Raw genomic sequence first — 22,890 nt, 5'->3', positions numbered from 1 at the left:
TCAGAAGTGCTCAGAGAAGATAATTCAAGGTCACTGATCACTCCTTGTAGTTTTGACTTCTTAAAACCAAGCTGTCATTCCTGATTTCAGTGGAACACATTTATTCCATGAGCTGCATGGTGACCCAGAGTATAATGCACCTTAGGACACGCTGTATATTCAGGCCTTCCCCATCTATTTTTGACAAAGGAAATGGGCAAATCTTCTGTAAAAAGCCACCAAATATGGCAACCCCAACTCTGAAGAATGGCCTGCTAGATCAACCCTCAAGATCTCTATGACTGGAAAAAAGGTACCGCACTTTCTCAAACTCTTTCATTTGTTACAGAAGTGGGGAATCACATGGTCCTACTTCCACCCCGAGGACAGAGATTGTGTCTCTTTCTGATTTCATCATGTTTTTAAAAGGAATGCTGGGGTATGTTTACCAGGCCTGGATGTTTGTGAAGCTATGCGCAGGGCTTGGATGGGAGGGGGAAGGGAACAGACCGCTGAAAGGGACTTCACGTTGGCTCCATGTTCTAAATAACTTGCTGGGCAACCCTGGTGCCCTCATAAAAGTTGAGCTTCCAGAAACATTTTAGTACTCACTTAAAAAAAAAATCCCACGTGGTGAACATTAAGAAAGCAGTGGAGCTGGGATGTTCTTGGTTCCTGGTCAAAGGCACTAGCTTGAGATGTTGGAGAAAGGAACTGACCTGGTTTCCCCTAATACTACCATCTGGCATTCTCTCAGACTCCTCATGAAGAATCCTACATTGTTTGAGCCATGCACTAGCTCACAATAAGAACTGAACAACTGTGGCCCCCAGCTGTTAGAAATCAAGACAGCGCTATTAAAACCAGCAGGGCCAACCCAGCAGAAGAGCCTGGCCATTTTGCATGGAAAGCGACCCTCTCCTAAACCCGGGGATTAGTGTGTTCACGTTGGGACAGTCACTGAAGCAGGTGCTCATTCTCTGGGTGGTTCAGAGTTATTTTTCTGACTGCCTAGAGGTAGAGGCTGAAATAGAGTAAGTCCTCAAAGGGCACGACCCCATCCAGGGGATTGGGAGATAAGGGAGATCTTTGCTCCCTTGGAAAATGGAAAGACAAATTCTCGGCACAAAATGGCAGCTGCCCTGGTGTTTGTGCTACAAAACCAGAGGGAAGGAGCAGATTAAAGAAATAGGAAGGATTGTCCTTCTCAAGGGATATGGTCATTTGGGACACATCACTAAGAATGTATGTTTAAATTCTGAATCTCTAATTGAGCAACACTTTCGAAAGGGCCACCTTATCATTGTTTATAAAATAAACTGATTTTCAGGAAGGGGGATTTTCCCCTTCATTTGAGAGATTTTGCTGGTGAGCGATCATCAAACTAGGAGGCATTTTTTTTTAAAAATCAAGTTTTAAGTAGTATTTGTTATTTCTAAATATAAGAATTTATGGTTTTACTTTGTCTTCTGAAGATTCCATGAGCTTATCTATAAAGGTGACTAAAAATTTGGTGCTAGTAATGTTCTAGTTATGATTCCTCCTATATGGATACATGCTTGGGGTGTCTAGGATGATTGGGTATTGGGAATAATAAGTGGTCTTGGGGAGGAGATTATAGAGGAGACAGTGATGTAGCTCACTTACAGGACAGAAATGGGTGAGATTTATATGGGCAGGGAAAGGGTGAGAAGAAAGTCTGAGGAAAGACTCTTCAAAATAATATCATAGAGGGCTCAAGGCGAGATGATACTCTAGCAGCTAAGTGGCTTTGATGTGTCAGAGAAACCTGGTAAAAAGCTGTGCTCAGTTTTTACATGCTGAGTAACCCTGGGCTTTCTAAGTGTTGCTTTCCTCATTTGTAAAATAAGGATAGTAACAACAACAACAATACTTCCTAGGGTTGTTGTGAGGAGTGAATGAAACCAAGGAGTGTAAAAGTGCTTAGTACAGTTCCTGATATGTAAGTGCTCAATAAATGGGAGCTATTATTAAAAACCATTCCTTTTTTTTTTTTTTTTGGCCATGACACAAGTTTTGTAGGATTTTAGTCTCCTGACTAGGGATCGAACCCAGGCCCACAGCAATGAAAGTGCTGAGTCTTAACCACTGGACCACCAGGGAGTCCCATAAAATCATAATTCTTGAATACAAAAACTAAAGTAAACTAGGCAGAGAAACAGGGCTCATAGAACCTTTTAGAAGCTCCTAAACTACTTCCCTGGTGGCTCAGATGGTAAAGAATCTGCCTGTAATGTAGGAGACCTGGGTTCAGTCCCTAGGCTGGGAAGTTCCCCTGGAGAAGGAAATGGCAACCCACTCCAGTATTCTTGCCTGGAGAATTCCATGGACAGAGCAGCCTGGAAAGCTACAGTCCATGGGCTCTCAGAGTCGGGTACGACTGAGTGACTAATACTATATTTTCAAACTATTTTAATGCTGATGTCTAAGCCACATTCTGAGTTTTTAAAATGCCTGGGCATTGGAAATAGACCTAAGCTTGAACTGGGGCTATGTTGCTTCCTAGCTGGGTGACCTTGGGCAAGTCACTTCCCCCTCCCGGCCTTAGTTTCCTCAAAAAGAAACAGGCCCAGGTATAATAACTACCTCTTGGGTTGGAAGGTTGAATGAGGTAGGAGAGACAGCACAACCAGAGCCTGACACAGAGCAAATGCCTGATAAACGAGACCTATAGCCTGGGCTTGGGCAGACAGCCTGACTGCGGGTTTCCTTTCACCCCCACTTCCCTCCACCCCCTTGTGAGTCCCAGCTGGACTCTCATCAATCTGCAACTCTCCCCAGGGGGTTGCTGGAAATTCCTGGCAAGGATGTCTCCAACAGGGATGAATTTTGGATATTCCTCCATCCACCCCTGTTACCACTTGAATTATGGGGAGAGAGAGAAGGAGAGAAGACCCATTGAGAGGGAGAGGAGAAAACAAGCGTCTTCTGTACACTCCTGCCCTGGCGAGCCCAGGCTTATGCCTGAAATAGGTGTTCGGTAAATACTTGAGGAATGTATGTACAAATGAATGAAAAAAAAGAGGCGGTGGGCAGGCATCCGGGAAGGCAGAGACAGAAATTAGATTTGTGGCAACCTTTTCCTGATGATGTACCGCAACATCTCTCAGTCGCAGGGGCCTCCCCAGGCAGGGGACCAAGGCCAACCCTAATCTTCTCCTTCCTCAGGCACAGGTTACCGGCACATACTCATCACACCCCCTCCAAGACACCCAGACAGAAGTGCGGTGGTGGATCGAAGCTCTCCACTTGGGGTTCAGGGCACCTGAATCTCTCCACTGTGTAAGAAAACAGCTTAATTTCCTTGCTCATCCAGGGATGTGCAGATAGAATCCCATACAGTATTGTGAGATCCCTTCTTGTCCTGAGGCTGAGCAGTTGAGGGGCCAGATGACCGATCTGCCAGCCACTTCGATTTCTCATACACAAGCAGTCTGACTACCAAGTTTTGCTGTGAACGATGTGCAAGTGAGTGAGGACACCTGTACATACAGGTGGGCCATCCGAGCATCGAACATGCATGACAATCATGTAAGGCACCGAGGTGGAGGATTGTGCTTTTTACCGGCAATATCTTAAAACCTCTGTGCCATAGTTTCTAAGTGCCTTTCATAAGCTCAACTTCTGTTCTGACATTTGTTTCAAAGAAAGTTTCCTTCCATAAAAATACCACTTAAGGACACACATGCAGGAATGTGCATTTGGCCTTTCCTGGGTGTGAAATATTTTATTTGATGTGCTGATTGTCAAACTACATTGCTGGAAAATTAATATACACTTAATTGCCTGGGTGACAACCTCTCACTACAGAAGCAACAGTGATTTGATCCTGAATCCTTGATTCTCGACCTCTTGCTGCCCGGGACTCCCAGCCTCAATGTCACACCCAATCTCCTGTTGCCTACAAATTCTGCTAATGACACATAGAAACAGGCTCAACATCTTGAAAAGAAAAAAAACCCACCACCACCAAGGATCTGGAAAAAGAGTGTGAGGATTCCATCCTACGTGATTGAAAATTTTAAAAATATTTTAAAGAGAACCATTAAGCCAGGCCTTTCTAAGCCAGGAAACTTTTGATTGGTTCCACATTCACATCATCTCTGGCTCGATTTGGTTCTTGGGGTTTGACTCAGCAAGCTTTTGTATTATCTCATTCCACATATGCTGAGGGTGAGGGGTATCTCTAAGTTGCCCTTTTATAGTTACAAAAATATATATATATTAGTGAAAATCAGAGCTGACTTTCACTGTGGGCAATTCCAGCTAATGTGTCAGCACATGAGCTCTAGGCAGTGTGTGGAGAGGACCCCGAGGTAGGGGTAATTTTGGCCTGGTGGCAGCTGGCTGGGCAGCTGGGAGTGAGCAGCTGCAGGAGGGGACTGCTTCCACAGAGGGTAGAATTTAAAGTTGGACTTCTGTGCAGAACTGTTCAAGTTGACCTGACCCTGGGTCAAATTCTATCCCTTGGTGTACGTTACCAGCTTATGCTTTGACGTGAGATGAACAGCGGTGGGGAAGTGAGCCAGGGCCATAACAAGGACCCTTGCCTACTTCTGGATTCACAGCATTACTGAGGAGATTTCAGGTCCTGAAGGTGGTAATTCTTAGGTGATCTTCTTCTCAACGTGATGTTTGGGTGGAGCTTCGCCAACAGGGTTCTCATTTAAAGTTTAGAATGTCCTTTCATAACTGTTGGAAAGGAGGTTTGCATACATGGAGAGTATCTATGATTTGCCCACTTCTGTTTAAAAAAAAAAAACAAAAACACCCTTTTTGACTGTAAATCCTGTGCTCTGTAAATAAGTTTTGGGTCCAAGAAGACCAGCGACTCACATTTTCATACCCCACTGCCCACCCTGCTTTTGGAGCCCACAGCCACAGGAGGGGGAGGCATCTGCCTGGGAGGGGCCACAAATGGATCCAAACAGACATATTTAGTTAGTCAACGAGCTCATCATCTTCTGAATTTTAAAATTTACCATGAGCAAATGTAAGTGCAGGCTCCCTTTGAAAAAATGTACAGCATTTCCCTCAGAGCAACTCAGTAAGTGCAGGAAGGTGAGAACCACATTCCATCCAGGTGTGCGGGACTGAACACCTGTGAGTTTGGGAACAAAGTCTCAGCTGTTCAACCTGAGGGGCCACGGCTGGAAAGGCAGAGTGCCTGGGCAAAGAGACACTGGCTGTCAGACCCCTTCTTTCCAGTAGGATCCAAGGTCATCCGGCCATTGGTTCCGTATCACTTCTCCTTCCTCCTCCACACCTCTAACGTTGACTGTGCGCTCACAATATGCCCAACACCCTACTAAGGGCTCTCTGAGCCTTCCTAAGTTTCCTTTCTCTCTCACTTCATTTGTGTGCTACTTACAATGGCCCCTGCCTGGCACATCAGCTTATTTAGGAGACCTACTAGGTTTCAAGGTAGCAGGTGGGGGTAGGGAAGGGGACAGGTATTAACATCAATGTGGTTGTCCTTTCTGTCCTCCTGCTTAACCTCCAAACTAGAAAAACGAGCAAGTTTCATGCAGAATAAATCAAATGCCAACACATTTCTTGGTTTTCTGAACTGGTAACACTTTCCCCTGCTTAAAAAATGTGGTCAGGCCTAAAAATAAGCCCAATGTATAAAGTTCTGATACTTGTATTCTCAGAGAATGCTCCTAGGAAAGTGTTGTAAAATGCCCTTGAGTAGATTTTCATGGATTATGATTTGATTAGTCATTCCCAGTTCAAGCTATTTTGCTGAAAACCACTCTCATCGGAAAACTTGGTGATATTTGTATCTTGCCTGTTTTTTTTCTATAGGCATCTGCCCTGTTATGTGTGCACTGGAATTAGATCCTCTTGGCAGGGGACACTGAGGTGATTTCAGGAAACTGTGTGTGTTTGGTGATTGCCAGTTGCTGATGGGTACAGGACCACTCCTGAATCCAAACAAGAGCCTGGGCCAGGTGTGGGGAGGGGCATTATGAGAAAACAGTAGACTTGAGTATGACAGGCAAGGGGAGAATCCTCAAGAAAGCTCAAGCTGGAGGAAGGGAGTAGAAACTCGGGATGAAATCATTCAAGAGCAGTAGAAAGCAGAAGGGCACCTTGTGAAATAGTTGATTTAGTCGGGGGCCCAGAGAACCAAGTTAATTCCAGCCCTGCAGGCATGGGAATGAGGGAGGGTTGAGCAACCGCTCTGGTGTCAGGTGGCCATGAGGAGAGCACTGTTCATTGTAACTTGGGAATTTCATGTGAAATTCAGCCAGCAAGGACCTTGTTTCCCCTAAGGGACTGGGGGTTGGGGGAAGCCTGGGTGGCCTGGGGCTGGATCATGGTATATTGAGAAGAAAAGGCAAGTTTATGAGTTAAAGGCTAAACAGGTTGGACCTGTCCTTGAAATGCACTGACATGGAACATCTGCACCCCCCTTGCAATTCCTCCCACTGGAAAAATCTGGCTTCCTTGCTGACTGGTGGGGAGGGGGCCTCCTATGTGAGTGACAGGGAATGGAAACTTGGAGAAGCATGGGAAACAGTATTTGGGCTCTAGGGTCAAAGTCTAAAGGAAACTCTTCTCAAATCTTTTGTGCTCACTCAACTTAACTCAGTTATTCCCATGGGGGAAATAAATAAAGGTAACGGAAACCATAATTTTTGATCCCTAACAGTCCTTATGTAGCCTGGGTAGGCACCCTAACCTAGCACTGGTTCCTGCTGGGTGATTTGGAAAGATCCTTGGTGGGTGGAAAGAAGCCCCCTAGAGGTGGACACATTGTCATACATAGCATCTCCAGGGCCTAGATTCCATGACAAGAGTGTACAATGGCTTCCCAAACTCAATAGGTAGGAAGCCTGTGCTTTATTACCATTAGCCCATGGACTTGAATAGTGCTTTTCACTCCAGAGTATCTCCGTATCTATTCAGTCTATCCAGTGTGACTTCCCAGGTGGTGCTAGTGATAAAAACCCACCTGCCAATGCAGGAGACATAAGAGACACGGGTTCAATCCCTGGGTCGGGAAGGTCCCCTGGAGAAGGAAATGGCAACCCACTCCAGTATTCTTGCCTGGAGAATTCCATGGACAGAGGAGCCTGGCAGGCTACAGTCCATGGGGTCACAAAGTCAGACACGACTGAAGTGACTTAGCACAGCACACAATGTGACATGGGGGATAAGTAATGTTTTTCCTATTTTCATAATAGAGAAAATAAATACAAATCAAAGTTTATTTTTCTTAAAAAGGTTTTCAGTAACTATGTTTAATTCAATGAGAATCTTGCTACCTTCTCCCTCTTCATTCATCTAACAAATACGTACCAAGCACCTTTTAGTAACACTAGTGTGTCAGATGCTTGCATGCATGCATGATAAGTCACTTCATTCAGGTTCAACTCTTTGCAACCCTATGAACCATAGCCAACAAGGCCCCTCTGTCCATGGGATTCTCCAAACAAGAATACTGGAGTGGTTTGCCATGCTCTGCTCCAGGGGATCTTCCTGACCCAGGGATCGAACTCGCATCTCTTATGTCTCCTGCATTTGGAGGCAGGTTCTTTACTACTAGCGCCACCCGGGAAACCCTGTTAGATGCTTGGGAATATACAAAAATGAACTCAGACAAGGTTCCAACATTCATTCTAGTTACAGTCCCAAATAGGAGACATGTGATAAACTCACACATCATTATCTAACACTTAGTAGCCTGAAAAACATGTAACTAAAATTGTGATAAATGACTCCAAGGTCAGATTCAAGTGCTGTGAGAGTGTGTAACACAAGGATCTAACCTAGTCTTGGGGTCTGGCTTAAGGCCTCCCTGAAGAAGGGCCATTTCCACACCAGTTCTCAGACTTTGAACTGGGGTTGCAGATGGGGACATAGTGAGCACATGTCAACAGAATGACCAAGACCAAAGCTACAGAGCTGCAGCACAGGTCAGCACAAGCCACCGCCTGTAACTCTTATCAGGTTTCTCTTCCTCTCTTTCCGGTTACTCTTTCCCCTACACTGCCACCAGCCATTACTTTCTCCCTTCATCTGAATACAGCTTAGGTGGGTTTCTATCTTTCATCTTTGAAAATGAGGCAACAGAGATAAGAATCCGATAGCATGAAAAGCCCAACATCCGGGTCATGTATATGCGTGCATGAGTGTGTGTCATGTAGATGTGGGAAGATAATGATAATATTTAAGAAACATTGCTTTAGGGATCTCCCTGGCTATCTGGTGATTAAGAATCTGCCTGTGAATGCAGGGGACATGGGTTCGATCCCTGATCCTGGAAGATTCCACATACTGTGGGGCAACTAAACCTGTACACCACAACTACTGAGCCTGTGACCTAGAAAACTGGAGCTGCAGCTACTGAAGCCTGCGTGCCCTAAAGCCCATGCTCTGCAACAAGAGAAGCCATCACAATGAGAAGCCCGTGCACTGCAACTAGAGAGTAGCCCCTGCTCACCAAAACTAGAGAAAGCTCATTGATGTATACCAAAAACCATCACAATATTGTAAAATAATTATCCTTCAATTAAAATAACTTAATTAATTGAAAAAATAGAAAGCACATACACAGCAACAAAGACCCAGTGCAGCCATAAATAAATAAAATATACTACTTTAGAAACTACCATTCCTCATACACTGCCACAAAATTGAAATCACCAGGGTGCTTCTTTTTATCAATTTATCTTTTGGATCTTAGGGAACTGAATGTAGAATGTTTACAATTGGAGTGGTGGGGTACTGGGACTACAGAGTGAGGGGTGGAGATCTTGATGCAAAGAGTTTTGCCACTCAGGATAATACCCTTGAGGTCCATCCAAGTTGTTGTACATTCCTTTTCATCACACCCAGAGTTTGCCTAACTGTTGATCTATCAAAGGACATTTGGGTTGTTTTCAGTTTGAGGCCATTACAGGGAAAGCTATAAGCTGTAAACATTAATGTACAAGACTCTGTAGGGGGCATTAGTTTTCATTTCTCTGGGATAAACGTCCAGGGGTGTGATTTCTGGGTCCTATGATAATTGCATGTTTAGTTTTATAGGAAACTGCCAAACTATTTTCCAGAGTGGCCACAGCATTTCACTTTCCCACCCACAGTATCAGAGAGTTCTGGTTTTTCCACATTCTCGCCAGCATCTGGTATTGTCACTGCTTTTTATTCAATTGTTCTAATAGGTGTGTAGTATTAATAACATTTCATTGTCTAAGTTTGCGTTTCCCTAATGGTTAATGATGGTGAACATCTTGTGTATTTATCATCTGTATTTCCTCTTTGGTGAAATGTGTCTTTATGTTCTTTACCCATTTTCTGGTTGGATTGTCTGTTTTATTCACTGTTGAGTTTTTAAAACATTCTTCATATAGTCTAGATATGAGTCATTTGTCAGATGTGTGGTTTACATATGTTTTCTCCCATTTTATAGGTTGTCTTTTCATCCTCTTTAACAGGACCTTTCATGGAGCAAAAGTTTTAAATTTTGATCAGGTTCAATTTACTGGTTTTTCATTTTCTGTATTGTGCTTTTGATGTCAAGTCTATGTACTTTCCCCCTAGTCCTAGGTCCTGAATATTTGCTGTTTGTTTTTAAAAATTTTAGTTTTACATGTAAGTCTGTGACACTTTTAACTTAATTTTTGTATGTGATGAGACTTAGGATGAGGTTTTTGATGAATAATTTTATGTATTAAGTTGGCTAGGCCATGGTGCCCAGATGTTTGGTAAAACAGCTGAATGTTGCTGTGAAGGTATTTTTTATTTTTAGAAAAGATTAACATTCAATTCAGTAGACTATAAGGCAGATTACCCTCCAAAATATAGGTGGGCTTGATACAATCAGCCAAAGGCCTTAAGAAAAAGATTGACCTCCCCCAAGGAAGAGGCAGTTTTCTAGAAGACTACCTTCAGATTAGAGCTGCAATATCAACTCTTTCCTGGGTCTCCAGCCTGCTGGCCTGACTTGCAGATTTGGACTTGCCAGTATCCACAATTGCATGAGCCAATTTCTTAAAATAAACATCTCTCTCTTTCTTTCTGTATATATTTAAAGTACAAATGGAATTCAAAGAAGGAAAGGTGGATAGTCTTTTCAATAAATGGTGCTGGAAAAATTGGATGTATGTATATACACACATACACATACATACATACATATATACACACATTCCCACATTCTTTCTATACACACACAGTCTTTACACAGACACACACAGTTTATTGGCTATGTTTCACTAAAGAACTCTAATACAAGGTTCTTTTATTTTGCCCATAGATATCCAACTTCTCCAGCACCATTTATTGAAAATGCCATCTTTCCTTCACTGAATTGTATTTACAGTTAAAAAAAAATCAGTTAAGCATATTTATGTGGGTGTATTCTGGATTCTATTCAGATCTGTTGGTCTATATATCCTCCTGCCAACACCACAGGCTGAAAAAATATTTATTTGTTTGTGCTGGGCCTTAGTTGTGGCATATGGGAGCTAGTTCCCTGACCAGGAATCGAACCCAGGCCCCCTGCATTGGGAGCTCAGAGTCTTAGCCACTGGACCACCAGGGAAGTTCCCACCATAGTCTTGATTATTAAAGATACGTAGTAGGGCCAACTGATTCTTTCCTCTTTTTTTTTTGCTTTTTTCAAAATTGTTTTAGCTATTCTAGTTCCTTTGACTTTTTGAATAAATTTTAGACAAAATTCTACAAGTCTTGCTGAGATTTTTATTAGGAACTACCAACTTGTATATTAGGAGCTACCAACTTGATTAGGAACTACCAACTGAAGAACTATGGACGGATTTTCAAGACATTGTACAGGAGGCAGTGATCAAGACCATCCCCAAGAAAACAAAATGCAAAAGGGCAAAAAGTGGTTGTCTGAGAAGGCCTTACAAATAGCTGAGAAAACAAGAGAAGCGAAAGGCAAAGGAGAAGGGGGAAGATATACCCATTTGAATGCAGAGTTCCAATGAATAACAAGGAGAGGTAAGAAAGCCTTCCTCAGTGATCAGTGTAAAGAAATAGAGGAAAACAATAGGATGGGAAAGACTAGAGATCTCTTCAAGAAAATTAAAGACACCAAGGGAATGTTTCATGCAAAGATGGGCACAATAAAGGACAGAAACAGTATGGAACTAACAGAAGCAGAAGATATTAAGAAGACGTGGCAAGAATACACAGAAAAACTATACAAAAAAGATCTTAATGACCCAGATAATCATGATGGTGTGATCACTCACCTAGAGCCAGCCATCCTGGGATGCAAAGTCAAGTGGGCCTTATGCAGCATCACTATGAACAAAGCTAGTGGAGGTGATAGAATTCCAGTTCAGCTATTTCAAATCCTAAAAGATGATGCTGTGAAAGTGCTGCACTCAACATGCCAGCAAATTTGGAAAACTCAGCAGTGGCCACAGGACTGGAAAATGTCAGTTTTCATTCCAATCCCAAAGAAGAGCAATACCAAAGAATGTTCAAACTATCACACAGTTGCACTCATCTCACACACTAGCAAAGTAATGCTCAAAATTCTCCAAGCCAGGCTTCAACAGTGCATGAACCATGAACTTCCAGATGTTCAAGCTGGTTTTAGAAAAGACAGAGAAACCAGAGATCAAATTGCCAATATCCGCTGGATCATGGAAAAAGCAAGAGAGTTCCAGAAAAACATCTATTTCTGCTTTGCTGACTATGCCAAAGGCTTTGACTGTGTGGATAACAACAAACTGTGGAAAATTCTGAAAGAGATGGGAATACCAGACCACCTTACCTACCTCCTGAGAAATCTGTATGCAGGTCAAGAAGCAACAGTTAGAACCGGACATGGAACAACGGACTGGTTCAAAATTGGGAAAGGAGTATATCAAGGTCGTATATTGTCACCCTGCTTATTTAACTTATATGCAGAGTACATCATGCGAAATTTCGGTCTGGATGAAGCACAAGCTGGAATCTATTACTGGGAGAAATATCAGTAATGCAGATGACACTACCCTTATGGCAGAAACCAAAGGAGAACTAAAGAGCCTCTTGATGAAAGTGAAAGAGGAGAGTGAAAAAGTTGGCTTAAAGTTGAACATTCAGAAAACTAAGACCATGGCATCTGGTCCCATCACTTCATGGCAAGTGGATGGGGAAACAGTGGCTGACTATTTTTTTGGGCTCCAAAATCACTGCAGATGGTGATTGCAGCCATGAAATTAGAAGACACTTATTCCTTGGAAGGAAAGTTATGACCAACCTAGACAGCATATTAAAAAGCAGAGACATTACTTTGCCAGCAAAGGTCCATCTAGTCAAGCTATGCTTTTTCCAGTAGTCATGTATGGATGTGAGAGTTGGACTATAAAGAAAGCTGAGTGCTGAAGAATTGATGCTTTTGAACTGTGGTGTTGGAGAAGACTCTTGAGAGTCCTTTGGAATGCAAGGAGATCTAACTAGTCCATCCTAAAGGAAATCAGTCCTGAATATTCATTGGAAGGACTGATGCTGAAGTTGAAACTCCAATATTTGGCCACCTGATGAAAAGAACTGACTCGTTAGAAAAAACCCTGATGCTGGGAAAGACTGAAGGCAGAAGGAGAAGGGGCCAACAGAGGATAAGATGGTTGGATGGCATCATTGACTCAATGGACATGAGTTTGAATAAACTCTGGGAGTTGGTGATGGACAGGGAGGCCTGGCGTGCTGCGGTTCATGGGGTTGCAAAGAGTTGGACACAACTGAGTAACTGAACTGAACTGAACCAACTTGTATATCATTTTGAGGAGAACTGACATCTTTACTGGGGGCTTCCCTGGTGGCTCACATGGTAAAACGTCTGCATGCAATGCAGGAGACCCGGGTTTGATTCCTGGGTCGGGAAGATCCCCTGGAGAAAGAAATGGCATCTTTATTATGTTGAGTCTTCATATCCAGGAACATGGCATTTCTCTCCATTTATTTAGATCTTCTTTAATTTCTTTTCTTCTTTTTTTGCCATGCCATTAGCAGCTTGTGGGATCTTAGTTCCCCCGACAGTGATTGAACCCAGGCCCCTGACTGTGAAAGCATGGCATCCTAATCACTGGACCGCCAGGGAATTCCCCTCTTCTTTGTTTTCTTTCATTAGCATTTTGTAGTTTTCAGCATACAAGTCTTATGCATATTTGTTAGGTATATGTCAAAGTCTTTTTTTTTTTGAGCAATTTTAAATGGTATTATATTTTTTATTTTGGTGCCCATGTTTCATTGTCAGTATATAGAAACATAATAGATTTTTAATATTTATTCCGTGATCTTGCTGAACTGACTTATTAGTTTTAAGAGTTAAAAAAATAGATTCCTAGCCTTCCCTGGTGGTCCAGTGGTTAAGAATCTGCCTGCCAATGCAGGGGACACAGGTTCAATCCCTGGTCTAGGAAGATCCCATGTGCCTTGGGACAACTAAGTCCATACTTTACAGCTACTGAGCCCACATGCCGCAAATACTAAGCCTGAATGCCCTAGAGTTCATACTCCACAAGAGAAGCCATCACAATGAGAAGCCTATGTACCACAACTAGAGAGGAGCCTCTGCTCACCACAATTAGAGTAAGCCTGTGCATTGCAATGAAGATCCAATGAAGCCAAAAAAAGAGAAGATTCCTAAAATATGACACAATTGAACTTATCTATAAAACAGACTCACAGATATAGAGAACAGACTTGTGGCTGCCAAGGGGGAGTTAGGAGGGGGAGGAAAGGATTGGGAGTTTAGGATTAGCAGATGTAAACTATTATATACAGAATGAATAAACTACAAGGCCTTACTGTATAGCACAGGAAACTATATTCAATATCCTGTGATAAATGGAAAAGAATACAAAATATATATATGTATATATATAACTCACTTTTTTGTATAGCAGAGATTAACACTTTAAGTCAACTATACTTGAATAAAATGAATTAAAAAATAGCTTCCTTGAGATTATCTGTGTAGATTATCATGCCACCTGCAAATAGAAAGTTTCATTTCTTCCTTTCAAATCTATATGTCTTTTCTGTCATTATTGTCCTGACTAGAACTTCTAGCACTATGATAAAAAAGAATAGTAGCAATGGACATCCTTGCCTTCTACCTGATCTTAGGGTGAAAGCATTCAGTTTTCCACCCTTAAATAGAATATTAGTTGTAAGGCTTTTTTTTTTTTTTTTTTGGTAGGTACCCTTTAGCAAGTTAAGGAAGTTTCCTTCTATTCCTTGCTTGCTGAGAGATTTTGTCATGATTGGATGTTGAATTTTGTCAAATGTCTTTTCTGCATCAGTGGATATGCTCATGTGATTTTTCTTCTCTCAGCCTGTTAATATGATGGTATACATTATTGGTTTTTAATATTCAACCAGACTTGGATACTTGTCACTGTCCCACAAGATGGTGGAGTAGAAGGACGTGTGCTCATCTTGTGAGAACTTCAAAATTGCAACTAACTGCTGAATAGCCGTTGACAGGAGAATGATCCCAGCAGAAAAAGATACTCCACATCCAATGGCAAATGAGAAGCCCCAAAAAGATGGTGAAAGGAAGAGTGAAAGTTGCTCAGTCATATCTGACTCTTTGCAACCCCATGAACTATACAGTCCATGGAATTCTCCAGGCCAGAATACTGGAGTGGATAGCCTTTCCCTTTTCCAGGGGATCTTCCCAACTCAGGGATCGAACCCAGGTCTTCTGCATTGCAGACAGATTCTTTACCATCGGAGCCACAAGGGAAGCCCAAGAATACTGGAGTGGGTAGCCTATCCCTTCTCAAGCAGATCTCCCTGAGCCAGGAATCAAACTGGGGTCTCCCATATTACAGGCGGATTCTTTGCCAACTGACCTATCAGGGAAGTTGATGGTAGGAGGGGCAAAACTGTGCTTAGAATCAAACCCTTTACCCACCAGAGATGCTTGGAGGGCTCAAACAAAACCTTGTGCACACCAGGACCCAGGAGAAAGGAGCAGTGACTCCATAAAAGATTGAGCCAGACTTACCTGTGAGTGTCCAGGAGTACAGCCATGAAATTAAAAGATGCTTGCTCCTTAGAAGAAAAGCTATGACCAACTTAGACACCATATTAAAAAGCCGAGACATTACTTTGCTGACAAAGGTCCATCTAGTCAAAGCTATGGTTTTTCCAGTAGTCATGTATGGATGTGAGAGTTGGACCATAAAGAAAGCTGAGCACTGAAGAAGTGATGCTTTTGAACTGTGGTGTTGGAGAAGACTCTTGACAGTCCCTTGGACTGGAAGGAGAGCCAACCAGTCAATCCTAAAGGAAATCAGTCCTTGATATTCATTGGAAGGACTGATACTGAAGCTCCAATACTTTGGCCACCTGATGTGAGGAACTGACTCATTGGGAAGGACTCTGATGCTGGGAAAGATTGAAGGCAGGAGGAGAAGGGGACAACAGAGGATAAGATGGTTGGATGGCATCACCAACTCGACGGACATGGGTTTGGGCAAGCTCTGGGTGTTAGTGCTGCAGTCCATGGGGTCACAAAGAGTCGGACACAACTAAGTGACTGAACTGAACTGAACTGGATACTTATAATGAACCCTACTTGGTCATGGCATATAATTCCTTTATATTGCTGAATTCTACTTGCTAATATTTTGCTAAAGATTTTTGCATCTATATTCATGAGGGATATTGGTCTGTAGTTTTCTTGTACTGTCTCTAGGTGGTTTTGGTTTCAAGGTAATGCTAACTTCATAAAATTAATAGGGAAATGTTCCCATTACTTCTATTTTCTGGAAGAGATAATGTAGAATTGCTGATACTTTAAATATTTGGTAAAATTATCCAGTGAAATCTTTTGGAACTAGAGAGTTCTTTGTTGGGAGTTTTAAAATTATGCAGTTAATTTCCTTAATAGTTATAGGGCTATGAACTCTATTTATATTGGGTGACTTGTGGTAGTTTGTGTTTTTCAAGGAATTGGTCCATTGTATTTAAGTTTTTAAATACAAGTGTGTAGAGTTGTTCATGGTACTACCTTATTGTACCCCACCCTTATCTGTAGGATCTGTAGTGATATCTCCTGTTTTGTTCCTGATATTGGTAATTTGCTTCTTCTCTTTTTCCTTTGTCTGTCTTGCTAGAGATTGTCAAGTCTATTGATCTTTACAAAGGAACAGCTTTTGTTTCATTTATTTTCTTCATTGTTTTCCTTTATTCAATTCCATTGATTTCTGCTCCTTATAATTTCCTTCCTTCTTGCTTTGTGCTTATTTTGCTCTTCTTTGATAGACACATACTTTCTTTTTATTAATGTTTGCATGATATATCTCTTTACATCCTTTTACTTTCAGTTTCTCTGTATCATTATATTTGAAGTAAGTTTCTAGTAGAATGCATATAATTGGGTCATATTTTTCTTATCCATTCCACCAATCTTTGTCTTCTAATTGATATACTTAGACCATTTATACTTAATGCAATTTTTTATAAATTAGAATCTAAATCTGCCATTTTATTTTTTGTTTTCTGCCTTTTATTTCTCAGATTTCTTTTTTCTGCCTTCCTGTGGGTTACTTGAATATTTTTTGGAATATCATTTTGATTTATCTGTCATGGTTTTGAGTGTATATCTTTGTATAGATTTTTAGTGGTTCCTTTAGGTATTTATATATATATATATAAAAATAACTTACCACACTCTAGTGATGGATTTTTTTACCATTTCAAGTGAAGTGGAAACCTTACCTCCATTTATATTCATTTACTTTCCTCATAGACTCAAGAGGGGAAGGAAAGTCTACTGGATTTCTTCATATTTTTGTTTATTGTGTTCTTTCTTCCTTATATTCCAAGAGTCCTTCTTTTATTATTTTCTTTCTGTTTGGAGAAGTTCTTCTAGCTATTCTTTTAGGGTAGGTGTGATGGTGACAAATTCTCTTAAGTTTTCTTCATCTGAGAATGTCTCCATTTCCCTTTCATTCCTGATGGACATTTTTGAGGGATGTAGGATTCTGGGTTAGCAGTCCTTTTCTTTTAGTGCTTGAAAAATGTGCCAATTCCTTATTAGAACATTGTCTCCTTGTTCTATTTTCTTTTTGCCTTTAAGACTTTCTTTGTTTTTATTTTTTTTTTTTTTTTTTTTTTAATTTTTTTTTCAGCTAGTCAAGGTTACACTTTAAAAAAAAAATTTCAGCAGCGCAAATCTAATAGACTAAATACGTTCATCTCCTCCCAAACAGGCATTTGATTAAAAACAAAAACCAGAACAGAGCGTACACCACAAGGAGAACATGGTACTTACGTACATTGTCAAATAAATCAGCAGAACTCGTTAGGAAAGAAAAAGAGATTCTTAGAAATTCAGAAAGCAGTAGAACCACCCAGCCTGGCAGGTCAACTGACCAGATGTGACACACACTGGAGGGCTCCTGACCACCTGCAACTTCAGAAAGGCCACCAGGCCCCGCGAAGAAGGGAACAGGTGCCAGTCCTAACTGGAGATGACTTGATCACAAAGCCTGAAGACAAAAGGACTATCCTTCCCAAGACAACAGGCCAGGAGAGAAAGAAGCGCCCTCAGAGGACAGGGTGGAAAGCAAGCCGCCCTTGGCACACAGGGTCCTGCATCTGGCAAAGAGGGCGGGCCAAATGTGAGCGCCCGGGACCGTTCCTCCAGGCACCTGGTGAAAGGGAGAGGAAGAAGCAAGGCAGCCCCTTCCAGCTGAGATCCGGCAACTGAGTGGCGAAGGGCGCCTCCTGGCCCTCGTCATGGAAAGCAGGAGCCTACAGAGGCCTCACCTGGCCCACCATGTCTGCGATACAGCAAAGTGCACCCTTAGCTCAGCTTGACTTTCTTTTTAAAAAGAGCTCACGCTACTTGCAAAAGGCCCATCATCGATTAAAACAATACCAAATAGTTGAATACTGAATACCAAAGAGTCGGAGCAAGTCTCGAGACCATCTCTCTCAGTTTTCTGAAAAGGCTGACTGAAACAGAGCTGAGAGCAGGGATACCTCGTCACTAGTCTGCCAAGTGGCGGAGGGGAGGGAAGGAAAGGCTTGTTGTCCTGCGAAAGGGCTGCCAGCTCCACGAGAGAAGGCAGCCTCACCCCCCTGTCCACCCTCAGAGCCCCGCGAGGGGTCCTGCCCCCTCCCCAGCGAGGACTCCGCGTGGAGAGAAGCCTGAGGGAGAATGAACACTGTGATGCTACCGAAGGGGAAGGAGTGTCTGAATTTGCTAACACAGATTTAGTCAGTACATCCTGGACCATAAGAAGATGACGACGAGCCCGCTCACGGGCCAAGTGACAGACTAGTGAGCGCTGCTGGGACCCAGGCGGCTCCTCTGCTCGCCGGGCTTCCTGCAAGGGCTCCACACGGATGGGGCGGCCAGAGCCCAAGATCGGGCCAGCACTGTTCGTGGGCTCTGAAAAGCAACGCTCGAACAGGTCCGTACGAAAAGATGTCATTTACAGTATTTATATAGAAGATCTCCAAGTAAGGAAAAAAGCACCATTTTTACTTCAAATAAAAAGGCTCACACAGGCTTTGGTCCTGTTTTGAGACGACACCGGCCTGAGCGAGAAGCAGTTTGGCCCTTGGGGAGCAGGGAGTGGGTATGCACGCTGTCACTGGGAGGAAGGGGCATCAGGTGGCAGGGGTGGGCGGGGGCAGCCGCCCAAGCAGGGCGAAGGGGGAACCTGGTGGGAAGGGCCTTGGGGAGCAGCCCCACAAAACGGGGACAGGATGCCTGCTTCAAGAGCGGGCGTGTGGCACTGTCTGGACAAGCCTCTGGGACAGGCAGGCTGGCCAACAGAAAGAGCAGCATTCAAACCGCGCCACCACTCTGCGAGCATGCGAGGCCTGTCAACTGCAGAGCAAGGCTTCCACGAGCAGCAAAGACATGCTCTTTCCTCCAAGGCCTGTGGGCTGACAAGGACAGAAGAGCTACAGGTACTGCGCCTTTTGCAAGGGGTGGAAAACAGGCCATCTCCTGGATGCTACACTTCCCAGACGAACTTGTACCCCCCAGAAAAGCAAGAGGAGTTTCCTGCCTAGATCCGTAACCTGGCATGGACAACACCACGAAAAGCAAGAGTTGGTCTGGATGGGCTGGATTCTTGAACTACGGCTTAGAAGGGGAAGGGCGCGGACGATCACCATGAACTGGCTCACAAGGAATAGTCATCTTAGGCGAACACATGCTAATACGTTTCACAGAAAGAAGGCTAACAGTCTAGAATCCAGAATGTGACATTTGGGACATCTCTTGCCAAACCTTACTATGAGGGCCTGCACCAGTGAGAGGAGAATCGCAAAGACAGCAGCAGAGCAACAGCGAACAGCACAAAGGGTATCATTCACCAAGAGACCGTCCCTCGTTCCAGAGTCAACCAAACCACTGGGAGACGACAGAACTTCACGTGGACAGAGGACGGTAAGGGCTAAACCCGGAAGAGGGAGAGCTAATCACAAAAGCTGTTTATCCCATTTTCGATGTTGAAATACATCGGCCAACCCACTAGGTCAGATGACTTCTTCTTGAGAAAGGCAGCATCTCTAAACCTGGGATGAAGGACACTTGAACGTAATGCATGAGCAGAAGGACCAGATGCAGACACATCACTGAAAGAATCATTGGACTGCTGAAGGGTTTCTCAAAACTTCTAAAGAAAGGAGGAAGGATCTGGGTCTGTGGCTGTATGGCTGTATAACTGGCTTCCACCTGGCTCCTCTCAGAGGGGCCTCTGTCGGCACACCCATGCCAGGCTGGGCCTCAAAGCCCAATCAGCGAGGGCTGTAGTCAACTGTCAAAGCGGCAGTGCCATCTCCCCAGAGATCGGGGCCCAAAGGGCAAGACGGTCAGACCGGAGTCGCTGGGACACACTCCGCTGCTCAGCACACACCAGAGCCCTGTGAGCGCCCCGACCAGACCCCTGGCTCTTCCTCTCCCGCCATGCATTCACGAGCAGCAGCGTGGCGGGAGGGAGGCCAGGCAAGGAAGTGGTGATGAGGTACAAAAGGAGGAACTGACATCTTTGGGTTTTCAGAAACAAAAATTCCCATCTAGGAAGTGAGAAAATAAGAAGGGAAAGAATTCATTCTGAACCAGTGGACAGAGAAATATGGCTTACTAACCCCCACATTTTGCATACAATTTTATATGAAAAAGGAAAAAAAAAACCCACCCCCAACTCATCACAATGCAGTCCAAATGTTTGCAACAAAAGTTATGAAAATATTTCAGGTGAAATCACTTAAAACAAAACAACAACCAAAAAATCAGAAAGCTTTTGATCATTCCTTTCTAAACACAATTGGTAGATCTACTCTCAAACACACTTAAGAGTATTCCACACAACATGTTCAGAATTCAGATTTATTGATTTCCACCGTATTGACTTTTAAAAATGGTATGAAGCTGACTGCAAGAAAGGGAACCGGTGATTTTAAGTTAAAATTAAGCTAATGGTGAAAGTACATCACCTCTGGCTTCAGTCACCACATCACCTCAGATTGGATATAGATATTTTTGAACAAAGTTCCAGAACTCTGAAATCCAGGGATGCTGCAGGCCTCTCCCAGCAATGTCCTTCACTTTGGGTCAGTCTCCTGGGCCAGAGGTGAAAGTGCTTTCAAAAATACTGCCATTTCCCCAGCACAGTGTCTTTGATTGCATCCACATATTGAGTTGGAACCCAGTACACCCAGTAGTAAGAGGCTTCCGTGGGGCCCAACTGAAACGCCATCATGTGATAGTCCTCGTGCCCTTCGATGGGCTCGCTGACCACGTTTTTAATGGAACCCATGGGCAGTTTCTCAGTCCGCTCTTTAGTGCCGATCCACAGCTGGTCTTGTTCTAGCTTAAAGGTAAGCCTCACTTTTCCTCCAGACTTGTTGTACATGCCAGATAACGGTACAGCTGGCAGGCGCTCCTGAGCACCCTTAACAGACGGCATCACGCCTTCAGGTTTCCCTTTATCCAACACTTTCCTGTGTTGTTTCTGCCTGCAGAGGGCTCCTTCTTGTTCTCTTTCGCCTTTGCGTCCTGCTGGGCAGCATCTTTGGGTGTGTTTACTGCTAAAACATCATTTATCGTGGAGCCAACCACCATGATCTTGGCCCGCTGGTCACTTTTATTTCTCTCAATGTCTTATCCTCAGGGACAAGTCCCTTATACATGACTTTCTGCATGGCAGGCGGGAGACCTGTAATAGAGTGAATCTTCTGTTTCAGCTCGGAGCCCGTGCTGTCCAGGGGAAACTTGACGTCGTGCTTAGTCTTGTTCCAGATGATCTTCAGGTCCACCAGCTCCCTGCCCGGCGCCGCCGCCGCGTCCTCGCCGTTGCTGACCGAGGCCTGGGCCGCGGGGTCCCCAGGGGCTGGGCCGGGCCGCTGCAGGCTGCCTCGCGCTGCGCCCAGGAGTCCTCGGCCGCCGCCCCGCCGCGGCCGGCCTCCACGCAGTTGAGGACCGCGCGGGCGCCTCGGTCTCGGCCTCCGTGTCCATGCCAGGCTCCTCCATGCCATCCGGGGCTCCGGCCGCCGCCATGATGATTGTGTACAACACCCACCGCTCCCGCAGAGAGGCCGCCGGAAAAGGCGAGCTGGCTCTTCTTTGTTTTTAGTTTTCAGAAGTTTGACTATGATGGGTCTTAGCGTGAATTTCTTTGCATCTATCCTGCTTAGGGTTCTTTCAGCTCTTTGAATATGTAGGTTTATCTTTTTTTCCCAAACTTGGAAACTTTGAGATTTTATTTTTTCAAATGGTCTTCAGCCCCTTTCTCTTTCTTCCCTCTTCCTGAGACTTCAGTGATATCAATGTTATTATGTTTTGTTATAGTCCCATAAGTTCCTGAGGCTCTTTTCATTTTTTTCCAGTTCTCACTATGTAATTTCTATTGTTATACCTTCAGGTTCATTAATTCTTTCGTCTGCTCTATTCTGTTGAGCTCATCCACTGAGTTTTTCATTTCTAAATTTTTCATTTAGTTCTTATTTGTATCTTCGTATTTGTTTGCTGAGATATTATATTTCTTTGCTGAGACTTTCTAGTCTTTTCATTTGTTTCAAGCATGTTTGTAATTGTTCACTGAAGCATTTTTATGGTAGATGCTTCAAAATCTTTGTCAGATAACTGTAACATCTCTTATTTTGATTTGGGCATCTGTTGATTCTTTTTTTCATTCAATTTGAGATCTTCCTTGGTCTTGGTATAATGAATGATTTTCAGTTGAATACTGTTCATTTTGGGTATCATGTAATGAGGCTCTTATTTAAGCCTTTTGTTTTTCCTATTTGGACAAGTTTCCCCTACTCTGGCATGGAAAAGAGAGTTGCTGCCTTGTTAGTGGCACATTGGGGTAGAAGTTCAGGCTCTCCACTCATCATTCATTGGCATGGGTGTGTGTGGAAGTCATAGTTTTTCCTGTGGTGTTTGGCTACAGTAGAGTAGTACTTGTCTAAAAGTTGCCTACTTTGCTAGGCTGCCCCTTTCTTGGTCCTTCGGCTAAAGAGAGCAGGCCTTTCTTGTTTGTTTGCTCCCACTTGGTTTTTTCTTAACTGCTGGTGTCTCCAGCATCCAGTCTGGAATCAATGAGGCAAAAAGAAAATCCAGGGAACTCACCATCACGTCATTCATTGGTTACTGAGGTCTTTAGCCACTCTGCCTTCTTCTTTCCACCTTTCTTGGTCCTCTTATATTTGTTTTATATATAACACCCAGGGTTTTTAGCTGTATTTAGTGACAAAAATAGGGACGAGTACATCTATTCCAGCTTCTTTTCTTGGAGGCAGAAATCCCCATTTGATGCTTTGGACTCCACACCTCTTATTAGCTAAACCTCTTCACTTATCCCTGAAGGTGTGGTGTTAAAAAGTCAGTTTGATATGCGGTCTTCATTGAGTGAGTGGATCATGCTCATGTAGCCT

The 22,890-nt window shown here is 43.5% G+C and overlaps 1 protein-coding gene, 1 non-coding gene and 1 pseudogene across 3 annotated transcripts in view; all 3 read right to left on the bottom strand.

Annotated features, from left to right (window-relative positions):
* PLAC1 (placenta enriched 1) overlaps nucleotides 1–22,890 on the bottom strand; it is an 82,501-nt gene that overhangs the window by 12,928 nt on the left and 46,683 nt on the right. The window lies entirely within an intron of this gene.
* On the bottom strand, nucleotides 2,031–2,104 carry TRNAE-UUC (transfer RNA glutamic acid (anticodon UUC)). The gene has a single exon. It is a non-coding gene; the product is annotated as a tRNA-Glu (tRNA).
* LOC138986349 (ubiquitin domain-containing protein UBFD1 pseudogene) lies at nucleotides 20,328–21,511 on the bottom strand (annotated as a pseudogene).

The sequence above is a fragment of the Bos mutus genome, chromosome X, assembly GCF_027580195.1.
Source record: "Bos mutus isolate GX-2022 chromosome X, NWIPB_WYAK_1.1, whole genome shotgun sequence".
Classification (NCBI taxonomy): domain Eukaryota; kingdom Metazoa; phylum Chordata; class Mammalia; order Artiodactyla; family Bovidae; genus Bos; species Bos mutus.
Note: the sequence above shows the minus strand (reverse complement) of the source record. Positions and strands in the feature narration are given on the sequence as shown.